We start from the raw sequence: 13,192 nt of genomic DNA on the forward strand, positions 1-13,192 counted from the left end.
GTGACCCTGAAAGTCAAAAAGTGAAAGCAGAGTGGAGCAGATTTTCCTGTCTGCTCCTCACCTCACAGTCCAATTAATTCTCTTTTCCAAACCCATATTCCTACCTCATTTAGGTTGGGATCAATTCTAAACACTTCAAGTGTCCTCGCACAAGAGGGCAATCATCATAACTGAAGTCAAGCCATTTCATCACAGAGGCATCACTGCTGAGTCCCATCCTGTCCTGATGCTGGGACCAAACATTTTTGTCCCTGGCTCATTTTATTTCTCCTCTCCCAATTCACTTCCTCAATTGGCCAAAGTGCGGGGCTGTGCTGAGTACAGCATTGTGACTACTGCGCAGGCTGGCTGAAATCAGTTTACGGATGACGTACTGGAGCAACCTTCCTTCTTGAGCGGGTCTGACGGCGACTGAGCCATCGAGATAGTCTTGCTTTCACCCACCATTCAAATCGAATCATCTCAAGATTGCAATCAGCAATGACGATTATATTCTTGACTGAAAAGGAAACATCTCATTCTAAGTTTTGCCAACGTTTTGTATCTCAGTCTGATTTTATTGGCACATCCTGACTCCACCCGCACAGAACTTGGCCTCGGATGATGGAAAGGTGGCCTGTTCAATTGCTATGAACCTGTTGGCTAACTCGAATCAAGTTCACCCGTTGAGCGGCTATTTTGTCCTTAAGACCTCGATTGCATTTCTGCAACGTGTGCCTTGCAGATCTTGGGCGGCAATCTCATTTCATTTGTTTGCAACTGAAATTATCTGGGGGTGCTAAGTCGAATTCGCAGCTATGCTGGGAGTTCTTGGAGGCAAAGAGATGTGGGTTCACAGTCCACTCTAGTGACTTGAGAACACAGTCCAGGCTGATGCTCTAGTGTGGCGCTGAAATGTTGCTATACTGATAGAGCTGCTGCCTATCAGATGAGACATTAAACTGTCAGGACATGAAAGATACCATGGCATTCTTTTGAACTACAACAGCAGAGTTCTTCATGGGTTCTTGTCAATATTTATGACTAAACAGATTATCTGGTTGCTATCACATTGCTGTTTTTGTGGGATTTTCCTATGCACAAAATGGCTGCCATATTTCCCACATTATAACAACGATGTACTTCAAAAGGTATCTCATTGGTTGCAAAGTGCCTCAGGGTAGAGTTCATGAAAGCTGCTATATCAAATGCTTTGTTCCAGCATTTAACAACTGCAGAACATAGTAGACCTTGTTGTAAGCTTAAACTATTAAACAATATATTGAAATACTTATCCACTTCCTAATGGAAAACAAACAAAAAGGTTAAATTTAACTCAGAACTAATCTGTTGGGACACCTTTTATATTCATATACACATAGCATTTTTGTTTCTTGCAATTTTTGCTGGTTTGAGTGGAAAACTATCATTTCTTGTTCTTCCTGTAAAGATTGAAATCAGTTTGTCTCATCCCTCTCACCCATCCATCCCAGCATGCATTGTGACCAGAGTTAAAGGGGCAGTCGCCAAGTCAATACTAGACAGGACAAGAATATTTTTGGAACTGGGCAAAATCTCTGGACTGGGCCATTGATTAGAAACTGCCTCAAACTGAGGCCTATAACAACAAAAAGAAAATGCACCAAAGCAGATTATTATTATGTTTTAAATTGCGTCAGTACAATGCCAAGGGAAGCATTTCCCTTTTTGCAGTTAACTATTGAACATTAGCAGTTACGAGTGTGACAGGTTAGTGCCTAACAACATATCTTGCCTTTCTACACTATCTCACACTCCAGCCTATTTATACCTTGCCTTATAAAGCAGGAAAGGGGCAGTCCAGACAGGTTGGTTAATGCTCTTATGGAGGTTAGGATGGAGCTGCCTTTGCTTCCTCTGTAGCAATGACTGTCCTCACTCCATTTCTACTGGCCTTGCATGGTTCGCAGTTAGCTCAGTTGGCTGAATAGCTGGTTTGTGATAGAGTGAGGTTAACAGCTAACACCATCTGAGGCTATCCTGAAAGTCTCTCCTTCTCAGCCTTCCTCTTTGTCTGAGGTGCAGTGACCCTCTGATTAAACCACTGCGGGTTGATCCTCTCAAATGGGACCACAGCAACTTCATATTCAGAAATAATGGCTCATTGGGTGAACACTGAATGTCTATCACTTTATGTCACCTGATTGTGTTCAGGAAAAATTCCTTAGGAAACATATGTCCAATCCAATGATAAAGGATGCATTTTTGGAATTGATTCTTAGAAATGAGATGGGCCAGGTATGTTTGGAATGAACTGTCAGAGGAAGTGATGGATGCAGGTACAGTTTACAAGACATTTGGATCAATATCTGAAAAGGAAACGTTTGGAGGGATATGGGTCAAATGCAGGCAAGTGAGACTAGATTAGTTGGGGAATATGGTCAGCATGGACTAGTTGGACCGAAGGGTCTGTTTCCATGCTGGTTAGGGTGGCACAGTTGTTAGCACTGCTGCCTCACAGTGCCAGGGACCTGGCTTTGATTCTAGCTTCGGGTGACTGTCTGTGTGGAGTTTGCATGTTTTCCCCGTGTCTGCATGGGTTTCCTCCGGGTGCTCCGGTTTCATCCCACAGTTCAAAGCTGTTAGGTCAGGTGATTTGGCCATGCTAAGTTGCCTATAGTGTTCAGGGATACATCAGTTAGGTGCTTTAGTCATGGGTAAATATAGGGGAGGGGAATGGGTCTGGGTGGATTGCTCTTCGGAGGGTCAGTGTGGATTTGTTGGGCCAAAGGGCCTGTTTCCACACTGTAGGGATTTGATGAGCCAGGCAGGCTTGGTTTCATGTCCCACCTGCCCCAGACATGTGTCATAACATGTCTGAACAGGTTCATTTATAACAACAAAAATAAAGTAAACCCACTGAAGTCTCTGATGGTGCAGTGGTAGTATTCCTACCACTGTTGAAAGATGCTGATTAAGAAAATATCTATAAAGCAGACCATGATGCTTTCAGAGAGAGTTGGGTGCCATGGGGGATGCAGTGCTTTATTTCCCTCTGCAACTCCAATTTAATTTAGCCTCTTCCCTAACGCCTCACTTTTGATGACTTGCATTTCCTGTAATACTTACGTGTAAATATCCAATTTTGCTAGTGGCAGATGATAGTTAAAAACAAAAAAAAGAGTCATAGTGATCTAGTGATGGGGAAAAGACAATTTGTTGTGTGTGTGTAACATTTCTGGATGGATAGCAAAAATAAAGCAGAGTCAGAGATGTGTCTGTAGAACTGTGTGTCCTGAGCTGGGCCTAGCCTTTGTACACCTCGAGAAGTGGCTCTACTTTGGTGTTTCGTGATAAATGACATTCCTTTCCAGTTGGCTGTCTGGAGTTACTTCAGAGACAGAGTCTTCAATGAGTGGCTGTTTTCCTGGAGTGCAAAACACCACTGATGGGCCCATTGTGGGCATGGAGTCTTCTGTGTTAGCTCCCAGTGGCCTTCTACCACAGAATCCCATTGTGATTTGTTGAGCAGGAGCAGCATTTCGCTATCAACGGTACCCACAGGCTGGGTGGGTAGCTGATATGAGGACCAGGTTACCCTCGGTGGATGTCTCTAAAATAACCCCAAGTAGCCGATGATGTTAGAAGCCCAAGATGCATTTCCTGTTGTGCTGCTGGCCCTGTCCATTGGGTCTGCTTCATGAAGGGCTCAGGTGATGAGTTCCACTTAGGTAGGCCATTGCCTGTTACCAAGGGAATTCATCCTCAACAATCCTCACAGGGAGATTAATTAGCAATTGCCCATGGGCCTTGCTGAAAACCTGAGCATCCATTTGCATTTCCCCTTCTGCACTTTCCACAGCAGGTGTAATAAACCTTGAAGACTATGTACTTTGGAAATGGTCATTTGCTGTGGACAATGTTTGAAATGGCATCTACCACCGAGCCAAGGAATTTTCAACTTAGGGTCGAGCTCTGCAGCTTGAATCTCTTCAGAAAATATGCACGCCAAAGGGAGTACACACTCACCCCATACATCATATCTACCTCATTGGATGATAGGGGACCTGGTCGCGCACACTGCTTTCGGGAAATGATGACCTAATGATATTATTAGATTACTTACAGTGTGGAAATAAGCCTCAGCCCAACAAGTCCACACTGACCCTCTGAAGAGCAACCCATCCCTTTACCTAACACTACGGGCAATTTAGCATGGCCCAATTCATCTAACCTGCACATTTTTGGACTGTGGGAGGGAACCAGAGCACCCGGAGGAAACTCACGCAGACACAGGGAGAATGTGCAAACTCCACACAGACAGTTGCCTGAGGCGGGAATTGGACCCAGGCCCCTGGCGCTGTGAGGTAGCAGTGCTAACCACTGTGCCACCCATTATTATCACTGTTAATCCAGAAACGTAAATAATGTTCTGTAGACCTGCCACAGCAGATGACGGAAATTGAATTCAAATTAAATCTGGAATTAAGAGTCTAATGATGACCGTTGCAGATTGTCAGGAAAAAAAAGTTCCCCAATTTAGGGAAGGAAAATGCCACCCTCAGCCTAGATGTGACTGAAGACCAACAATAATGTCGTTGACTCCTAGCTGCTCTCTGAGCAATCAGGAATGAGCAATAAATGCTGGCCTAGTCAGTGACACCCATATCCCATGAATGAATAAGTAATGTTACTGCTCTAAGCTGCTGAAAATACACTCAACCAGAGGTTCGCCTCCTGAAGCAGGAATGCCAACATCCTCTTCCTGTACACCATCTCTCCAGCTCAGTTTAGCTTGCATACCAGAACTCCCAAACCATCAGCATCAAAGATGCACGAATATAGACTGACTGTCAGATTTGCATGAGGGAAAATGTCATCCAGTTGGGAAGAATATTCAGTATCCGTGCTGTAAATGCTTTGTACAAATCGATAGCTTTTACTGCCAAAGGGTAGTAAGGATTATGGAACAAAGGCAGACAAATAGAGAAAGGTCAAATACTGTGAAACCAACACTGGAGAAATTCAGCAGGTCTGGCAGCGCCTGTGGAGAGAGGAGCAGAGTTAATGCTTTGTGTAAATGGAGTCGAGGTACAGATCAGCCTGGATGTGCAAGAGCAGGCTTAAGGGATTTGGAGGGCCTGGCCTATTCCTACAGCATTAAAGGAAGCAATATGAGGAAAGTAAGCTCCTGACCACAGCTTCCTCTTCTGCTATGACTCCAGCATTTACACACCTCCTGTATCATGCAGGCATTGCATTCCCCAACCAAGTGTGCCACTACAGGCCTCTGCTGTTTAATGAACACACACACACACCCACTCTGTCTACACCATCCTTACCATCAACGATTGATGTCAGGTACTCTCTCAGAACCAAAAAGAAGCAGGAAACTACATTACTCATCAGGCCATGTCATGTGGGCAGACAGTTGTTTTCACAGTTAACCTGTTTGTAAATGAGCTGATGTTATGCCTGCGAGATCAAAGGACTTTTGGCCACTTTGAGCCTATAGTATGGTGGTGGCTAATGTTTTAACACAGACTGAGCTTCCTACTCAATCACTCGAAAACAGGAATATTCCTGATGATTGGCCGGCAGGGGAGGCAGGAGGGGGGAAGGTGGAATGTAGGTGAAACTAATTTTGTTACTCATCAGGTTATTGTTCTTAGAAAGATACCTATCAACTGTCAGTTACAGTTCCTTTCCTTTGGCAGTTATTTGACTGTGATATTGTGTGGTTTAATCCTGTCAATGAACCTAAGGAACGTTCTTGAATCATTCTAAAAATCTAAAGAGTCATTAAGATGTTTGGCACAGAAACAGACCCTTTGGCCCGACTCGTTCATGCTGACCCACTAGCCTAGTCCTGTTTGCCAGCATTTGGCCCATATCCCTCTAAACCCTTCCTTTACATTTAACCAAACAGATGCCTTTTAAATGTTGTAATTGTACCAGCCCCCACCACTTCCTCTGGCTGTTCATTCCATACATGCACCATCCTCTGTGTGGGAAAGCTGCCACTCGGGTCTCTTTTATATCTTTCCCCTCTCATCCTAAACCTATGCCCTCCAGTTCTGGACTCCCCGACCCTGGAGAAAAGACTATGGTTATTCACACTGTCTATACCCATCATGACTTTATAAACCTCCATAATGTCACCCCTCAGCTTCCGACGCTCCAGGGAAAACAATCCCAGCCTCCCTATAGCTCAAATCCTCCAACCCTGGCAACACTCTTGTAAACCTTTTCTGAACTGTTTCAAGTTTCACCACATTGTTCCTATAGCAGGGAAACCAGAATTGAATATAGTATTCCAAAGGTAGCTTCACCAAACACAATATTCAGAATGACTCCTTTATCGATAAACTCCATTACATTATCTAAGACTCTTGACAGACACAAATTGCTGTTTGGAGGGTGAGTGCTGGCTGTGCATTCATGGAAGATTTTATTTTGTATTCAGACCTCCGTACAGTACCCCAGAGCTGACTCCTCTATGGGCACTGTTTGATTCCTTTCTCAATCATCAAACTAGGATCCAGTTGTTTCAGCCTTTGAGCTTTTTCCCATGGACTTTGGAGATCACCAGGCCTTTGTGGTCTGCCCGATCCTGCTCTTTTTATCACACTATTGTATGAGAGGCCTGAAGCCTGTTTGAAGTCCCTTCTATCAGTCTACTGTCAGGGGAATGTGCACAGCCCACGCTTACTCCCATGTACTCCCATGGTAAGTTACCGCATGCTTTGAGAAGCTTCTACACAATCACTCACTTCACAAACACCAGCACCACATCTCTTTTACCCAGGGAATCCAGCTAATAGGGCCATTCAACCCATCGAGTCCATGCTGGCAACCCAGTTAGTCGCATTGCCTCACACCCTCCCTTGCAACTTTTGACGAAAAGTCACCGACTTCATTCACTTCGGTTTCTCTCTCCACAGATGCTAGCAGTCCTGCTGAATATTGCCGCATTTTTCCATGCAGGAAATGTTACTGTTGACCTGCACTTCATACTCAGGGACTTGGTCCTCTGCTGTTTGCAATTGCCCAGTGAAAAGAGAAATGCAACTACAGTTGAGAGCTTCCGAATCCTCCAGGACTGACCTGAGAAATCTCCAGGACACTGCTGTGTGAGACGCTTTGTCAAAATGACCAGCGACATTAAAAAAGATTTTTTTTTGCAATTTTCTTTAGCCTTTCTACATTTAACAGATATACAAGTATTGAAAATGGAGACCAACAGCCTGTTTGACCGACAGGCAAGCATCATCTAATTGGGTTGTGAGTGTTTTTGCTTTCCAATTGATGTTGGAAGGCACTACGTCAGAAGTGATAGGTATGCGTCTTATGGAGTGTGATGACTGAACTGAAACAAAGCTCTCTCTGAAGAGTAGACTTGGACTCTGTTTAAATCCAGTCATCTTCAAGTGAATAACAATAGGAGCAGAGGATGGTTGAGCCGAAATGAAAAGTGTTGGGGAATGGTCACTCCCTCACCCCGGCTTTCTGATGTTCTGCCTCATGGACAGTTGAAGTACGTCGTTCTCAGTTACTTCTTTAAGAAAGTGGACAAAAAGTGTGGCCTCCATTAAAATACAGAAGCAGGATAAGAAACAGTTTGTTTTTTGGATTTGGGCCTGATTATTTAAATATAGATGAAACTTTGGAAAGATTGTTAACTTTCATGGATACATTTATCAGAAAGGTGATTTATTGACCAGTTACAAAGCATGGTCAGATTTTGATTGGTTTAGAAAGACTGAAGATAGTACCATGATATAGTCCATAATCATAGAATCCATGCTTTGTGGAAGCTGACCATTCAGCCATTGTGTCCACACCAACTCTCCGGAGGACATCCCAATCAGACCCACCCCCCCTTAGCCTACAATCCTCCATTTCCCACAGATAGTCCACCAAGCCTGCACACCCCTGAATACTGTGGGCAATTTAGCATGGCCAGTCCAGCTAACTTTGGGAGGGAACTGGAACACACAGAGGAAATCCATTCAGACATGGGGAAAATGTACAAACCTACATTCAGACAGTAGCCCAAGGTGAATTGAAGCTGGGTGCCTTGCACTGTGAGGCGCCAGTGCTAACCACTGAGCCACTATGCTACACATGGATTGGAAGTGTGTCAAGACTACAGAAATTTCATTTGGAAATTCTCTATTCTCTGATAGTATTTAACTTAATTGACCGTGCTAAACTGTCAAGAATGAACAGACTTTTAATTTTGTCAGGAGTTATATTTGTGGAAGAACATGCTGCTGGAACAAGCATCGGAACAAAAATTCCAAAGAAAGCATATCTTCCCAGCAGCATTCTTTACTCAAACTGGTATATTCAGCTATACAACAAAAAAGGGAGGATGTAATGCTAATAAATTGACGAGACCAGGACACAGTGACAGCACAAAAGAAGAACTATAACTGATCAAAATAAGGGCAGAAGTACATTTGATGATTGTGGGAAGCAAAGTGAATTTGGGATTTACAATAAGAGAATAAACTACAATGACAACAATATTTCATCAATCAATGCTTCAGGTACCATTATGAGAGGACACTGTATTGGTCACAAGAAGTTTAGGGTGTAGGTTTACTCGCTGAGCTGTAGGTTTGATATCCAGACGTTTCATTACCTGGCTAGGTAACATCATCAGTGGCGACCTCCAAGTGAAACGAAGCTGTTGTCTCCTCCTTCTCACAAGAAGTTTCAGGCATGTGAAGACTGTGTTGGTGGCAGATACTTTCAACTGTGCCATATTCGACAGTGGATTCACATCCAATGGAATAGACTGGTGAAAATGCTACTAAGGTTTGGGATAAATTTCAGGGATTTGAGAGGTCAGATTTGGGCATGACGACATACTAATGTTTTTGAGAGAAGAAACTTTTCTTGTAAAATAACCAGAATCAGTAATTTTATTAGGACAGTTATAATGTAGTTTTATAGTTATAGTTTTTTTTATCTTTTCAAGATGGTGGTGAAGTTGCATCTTGGGCTCCTGGCCCAGTGCTCATTTGCTTCCATCTGCTTTCTTTGTTTTTTTTTCTCTTTTTACTTTGTTTCTTTCTTTCTCTCACTGAAATCCTTTCTTGGCATCGTTGGCAGGGCCAGAGTAGGCCTAGCCTCCTGAGCATGCTCAGCAGATGCGGCAACAGAGGCAGCACGTTCCAGCGATACATGGCAGCACCGGCAGTACCAAAGACGATCAGTGGAGCATGTCCCAGGAGAAGGCTGGGTGAAACTCTAGGCCATGGCTAGGCCCTGGGAGATAAGACTTTAAAATCAGACTTTTCCTTTTAGTGTCATAGAGATGTACAGCATGGAAACAGACCCTTCAATCCAACTCATCTATGCCAATCAAATATCCTAAATTAATTTAGTCCCATTTGCCAGCACTTGACTCATATCCCTCTAAACCCTTTGTATTCCTATACCCATCCAGATGCCTTTTAAACATTCTAATTGTACCAGCCTCCACCACTTCCTCTGGCAGCTCATTCCATACACGATCCACACTCTGTGTGAAAACGTTGTCCTGTAGGTCCCTTTTAAATCTTTCCCTCTCACCTTAAGCCTATGCCCTCTAGTCTTGGATTCCCCTACTCTGGGAAAAAAGACCTTGGCTGTTCACCCTATCCATGCCCTCATGATTTTATAAACTTTTATAAGGTCAAACCGCAGTGTCCAACGCTTCAGGAAAACAGCCCTAACTTATGAGGTGGCACAGTGGTTAGCACTGTTGCCTTACAGTACTAGAGGCTGGGTTCAATTCCTGCCTCAGGTGACTGGCTGTGTGGAGTCTGCACATTGTCTGCGTGGGTTTCCTCCGGGTGCTCCAGTTTCCTCCCACAGTCCAACGATGTGCAGGTCAGCTAAATTGTCCATAGTGTTTGGTGTAGGGGAATGGATCTGGGTGGGTTGCTTGTCGGTGGAGCCGAAGGGCCTGTTTCCACACTGTAGGGAATCTAATCTATTCAGCCTCTGCCTGCAACTCCAACCCCAGTAACATCCTTGTAAATCTTTTCTGAACTCTTTCAAGTTTCACAGCATCTTTCCTATAGCTGGGAGACTAGAATTGCACACAATATTCCAAAAGTGGCCTAACCAGTGTCATGTCCAGTCACAACATGACCTCCCAACTCCTATATTTGCTGCACTGACCAATAAAGGCAAGCGCACCAAACACCTCCTTCACTGTTCTGTTACCTCTGTTTCCAGTTTCAAGGAACTATGAACCTGCAACCCAAGGTCTCTGTTTGGCAACACTCCTCAGGACCTTACATTTTCTTTTGGACAAAGAGTTTAAGGTCTGGACATTTTACTTTTGGCTCTATTTCTTTTATTTCTCCTCTTGTTTCTTATTAAATTCTGGCTTTGCCTTTTAAGATGGCGCAGGAGAATTCTTTTTTATTCATTCATTGCTAAAATGGCCAGCATTTATTTCCCATCTCTAATTGCCCATACATTAGTTAAGAGTTAACTACATTGCTGTGGGTCTGGAGTCACATGTAGGCCAGACCAGGTAAGAAGGACAGTTTCCTTCCCTGAAGGACATTATTAAACCAGATGGGTTTTTCCCAACTTTCGGCAATGAATTAATGGTCATCATTAGACTTCTCATTCCATATTACTTTTTATTAAATTCAAATTCCATCATCTGCCATGGCTGGATTCAAACTCGGGTCCCCACAACATTATATGGGTCTCTGGACTAAGTCGAGAGTGTGGTGCTGGAAAAGCACAGCAGGTCAGGCAGCATCCGAGGAGCAGAAGAATCGACGTGTCAGGCGTAAGCCCTTCATCAGGAATGAGGCTTCCTGAATCTCTGAAATGGAGATTCACACAGAAGATCCCTGGAATGGTAGGCCTAACATATGATGATCAGCTGAGGATCCTTGGATTGTATTCATTAGAGTTTAGAAAGTTGAGGGGAAATTTAATGGAAACTTACAAGATAATGCGTGGCTAAGAAAGGGTGGATGCTGGGAAGTTGTTTCTGTTAGGTGGGGAGACTAGGACCCATGTGCACAGCCTTAAAATTGGAGGGGGTTAAGTTAGAATGGAAATGGGGAGACATTTCTTCAGCCAGAGAGTGGTGGGCCTGTGGAATTCATTGCCATGGAGTGCAGTGGAGGCCGGGACGTTAAATGTCTTCAAGGCAAAGATTGATAAATTCTTGATCTTCCAAGGAATTACGGGCTACGGGGAGAGTGAGGATAAGTGGAATAGAAACGGCCATCAGTCATGATTAAATGGTGGAGTGGACTCGATGGGCCAAATGGCCTTGTTTCCATTCCTATTTCTTATGGTCTTATAGACTGATCTCCAGCATCTGCAGTCCTCACTTTCTCCTCTCTGGATTAACAGTCAGTGATAATATCACTAGGCCATCATCTTCCCAGAATGGTGACATTGTACACTTTTCACTGTACTCCTGTATCCCTGTCCTTGAGTACATGTGACCATAACATCTAATTATCATGAAATGCACCATTGAAGAAGAAAGCACAGGTGGAACTGGATATGGAAAATCACAAAGCTCTTGTTGTATTTGGAAAATCGATGAATGTGCAATTTATAAAATCAGGAAACAATTACAATGAAACATAACCTTGCCACTAGGAGTCGCAGGTAGATAGGATAGTAAAGGAGGTGTTTGATATGCTTTCCTTTATTGGTCAGAGCATTGAGCATAGGATTTGGGAGGTCATGTTGTAGTTATACAGGACATTGGTTAGGCGAGCTGCCAGAGGAAGTGGTGGAGGCTGTTACAATTACAGCATGTAAAAGGCATCTGGATGGGTATATGATTAGGAAGGGTTTAGAGGGATATGGACCAAATACTGGCAAATGGGACTAGATTAAGTTAGGGTATTTGGTGGGCTTGGATGGGTTGGTCCAAAGCATCTGTTTCCGTGCTGTACATCTTTATGACTCTATGACTCCAAGTGTTATTGAAATCAAGTGGTAGAAATTTAGAAGACAAAAAGTCAATTGCGTTAAAATTACACACACATTTAGCTTATCGATTCACTGAAAACTTAAAAATGTGAGTTACATTTGCTGGAATAAGTGATGCAGAATATAATAAGATATTGGAAGAGATAAGCGATAAGTATGAGTTTTATGGAGCGTAGTTAAGTGAAAAGAAATGAAGTTTTCAATTCTCTGACTCTTTAAAGATATGAACTTGGACTCCATTTAAATCCAATTAACCTCTAGTTTACAACAGCAAGGGCAGATATATTAGCTAACGAATGGTTTGACTTGGGAGAGATGGACAAGGTGTGGAATACACCTAGGAATACTCACCAATTGGCATCCTAAACTCAGGAACTTCATAGGTACAGAGCACAGAAGAGACAGTGACAACTGATAAGAGAGGGAAGCTACAGAGCTTGTTATCATGTAGAGAACATTCAGGTATGCAGAGTCTTCCTGCAGCGCCCAAAGGTCAATCTGAACTTGAAGATGATGTTATTTTCCTGTTTTGTCTGAAAGCAACTCTCGTTATCGCTATCAGCTTTCTTGAAATAAATAAGCTTCAACACATTGAATAACAGATCACCACAGGAGCTGCTGATTAAAGTGCAGGGCTATGGAGGGGCAGGGTGTTGTGGGACTGGGCTGTGGAGTGGAGGGGTTCGAGGGACTGGGCTATGGAGGGGAGGGGTTAGTGGGACTGGGATTTGGAGGGGGAGGTTGTTGAGGGAATGGACTGTTGAGGGGGAGGGTTTGAGGGGCATGGGCGTGGAGGGGGAGCCGTTCAAGGGTCTGGGTTGTGGAGGGGAGGGGATTGAGTGACTGGGATTTGAAGGGGAGGGGATCGAGGGGCTGGGCTGTGGAGGGGAGGGGATTGAGGGACTGGGCTGTGGAGGGGAGGGGATTGAGGGACTGGGATTGGAAGGGGAGGGAATGGGCTGTCCTGGGGGAATGTGTTGAGGAGCTGGGGATGGGAGGGGAAGGGGGTTGAGAGACTGGGGTGTAGAGGGGAAGGGGGTTGAGGGACTGGGGTGTAGCGGGGAAGGGGGTTGAGGGGCTGGGGTGTAGAGGGGAAGGGGGTTGAGGGACTGGGGTGTAGAGGGGAAGGAGGTTGTGGGACTGGTGGGTGTTCCTCTACATACTGGACAGACAAAAAAATCCAAACATCTCTTTAATGCATGAAAGTAGAATAAATATTAAAAATAAAGAGCTTTTGTTTCAAATGTTCCTGCTG

At 44.0% G+C, this 13,192-nt stretch overlaps 1 protein-coding gene across 2 annotated transcripts in view; it reads right to left on the reverse strand.

Annotated features, from left to right (window-relative positions):
- fut7 (fucosyltransferase 7) overlaps positions 1–13,192 on the reverse strand; it is a 67,689-nt gene that overhangs the window by 11,497 nt on the left and 43,000 nt on the right. The gene's annotated exons all lie outside the window — the stretch shown is intronic.

Source organism: Hemiscyllium ocellatum, chromosome 21 (genome assembly GCF_020745735.1).
Source record: "Hemiscyllium ocellatum isolate sHemOce1 chromosome 21, sHemOce1.pat.X.cur, whole genome shotgun sequence".
Classification (NCBI taxonomy): domain Eukaryota; kingdom Metazoa; phylum Chordata; class Chondrichthyes; order Orectolobiformes; family Hemiscylliidae; genus Hemiscyllium; species Hemiscyllium ocellatum.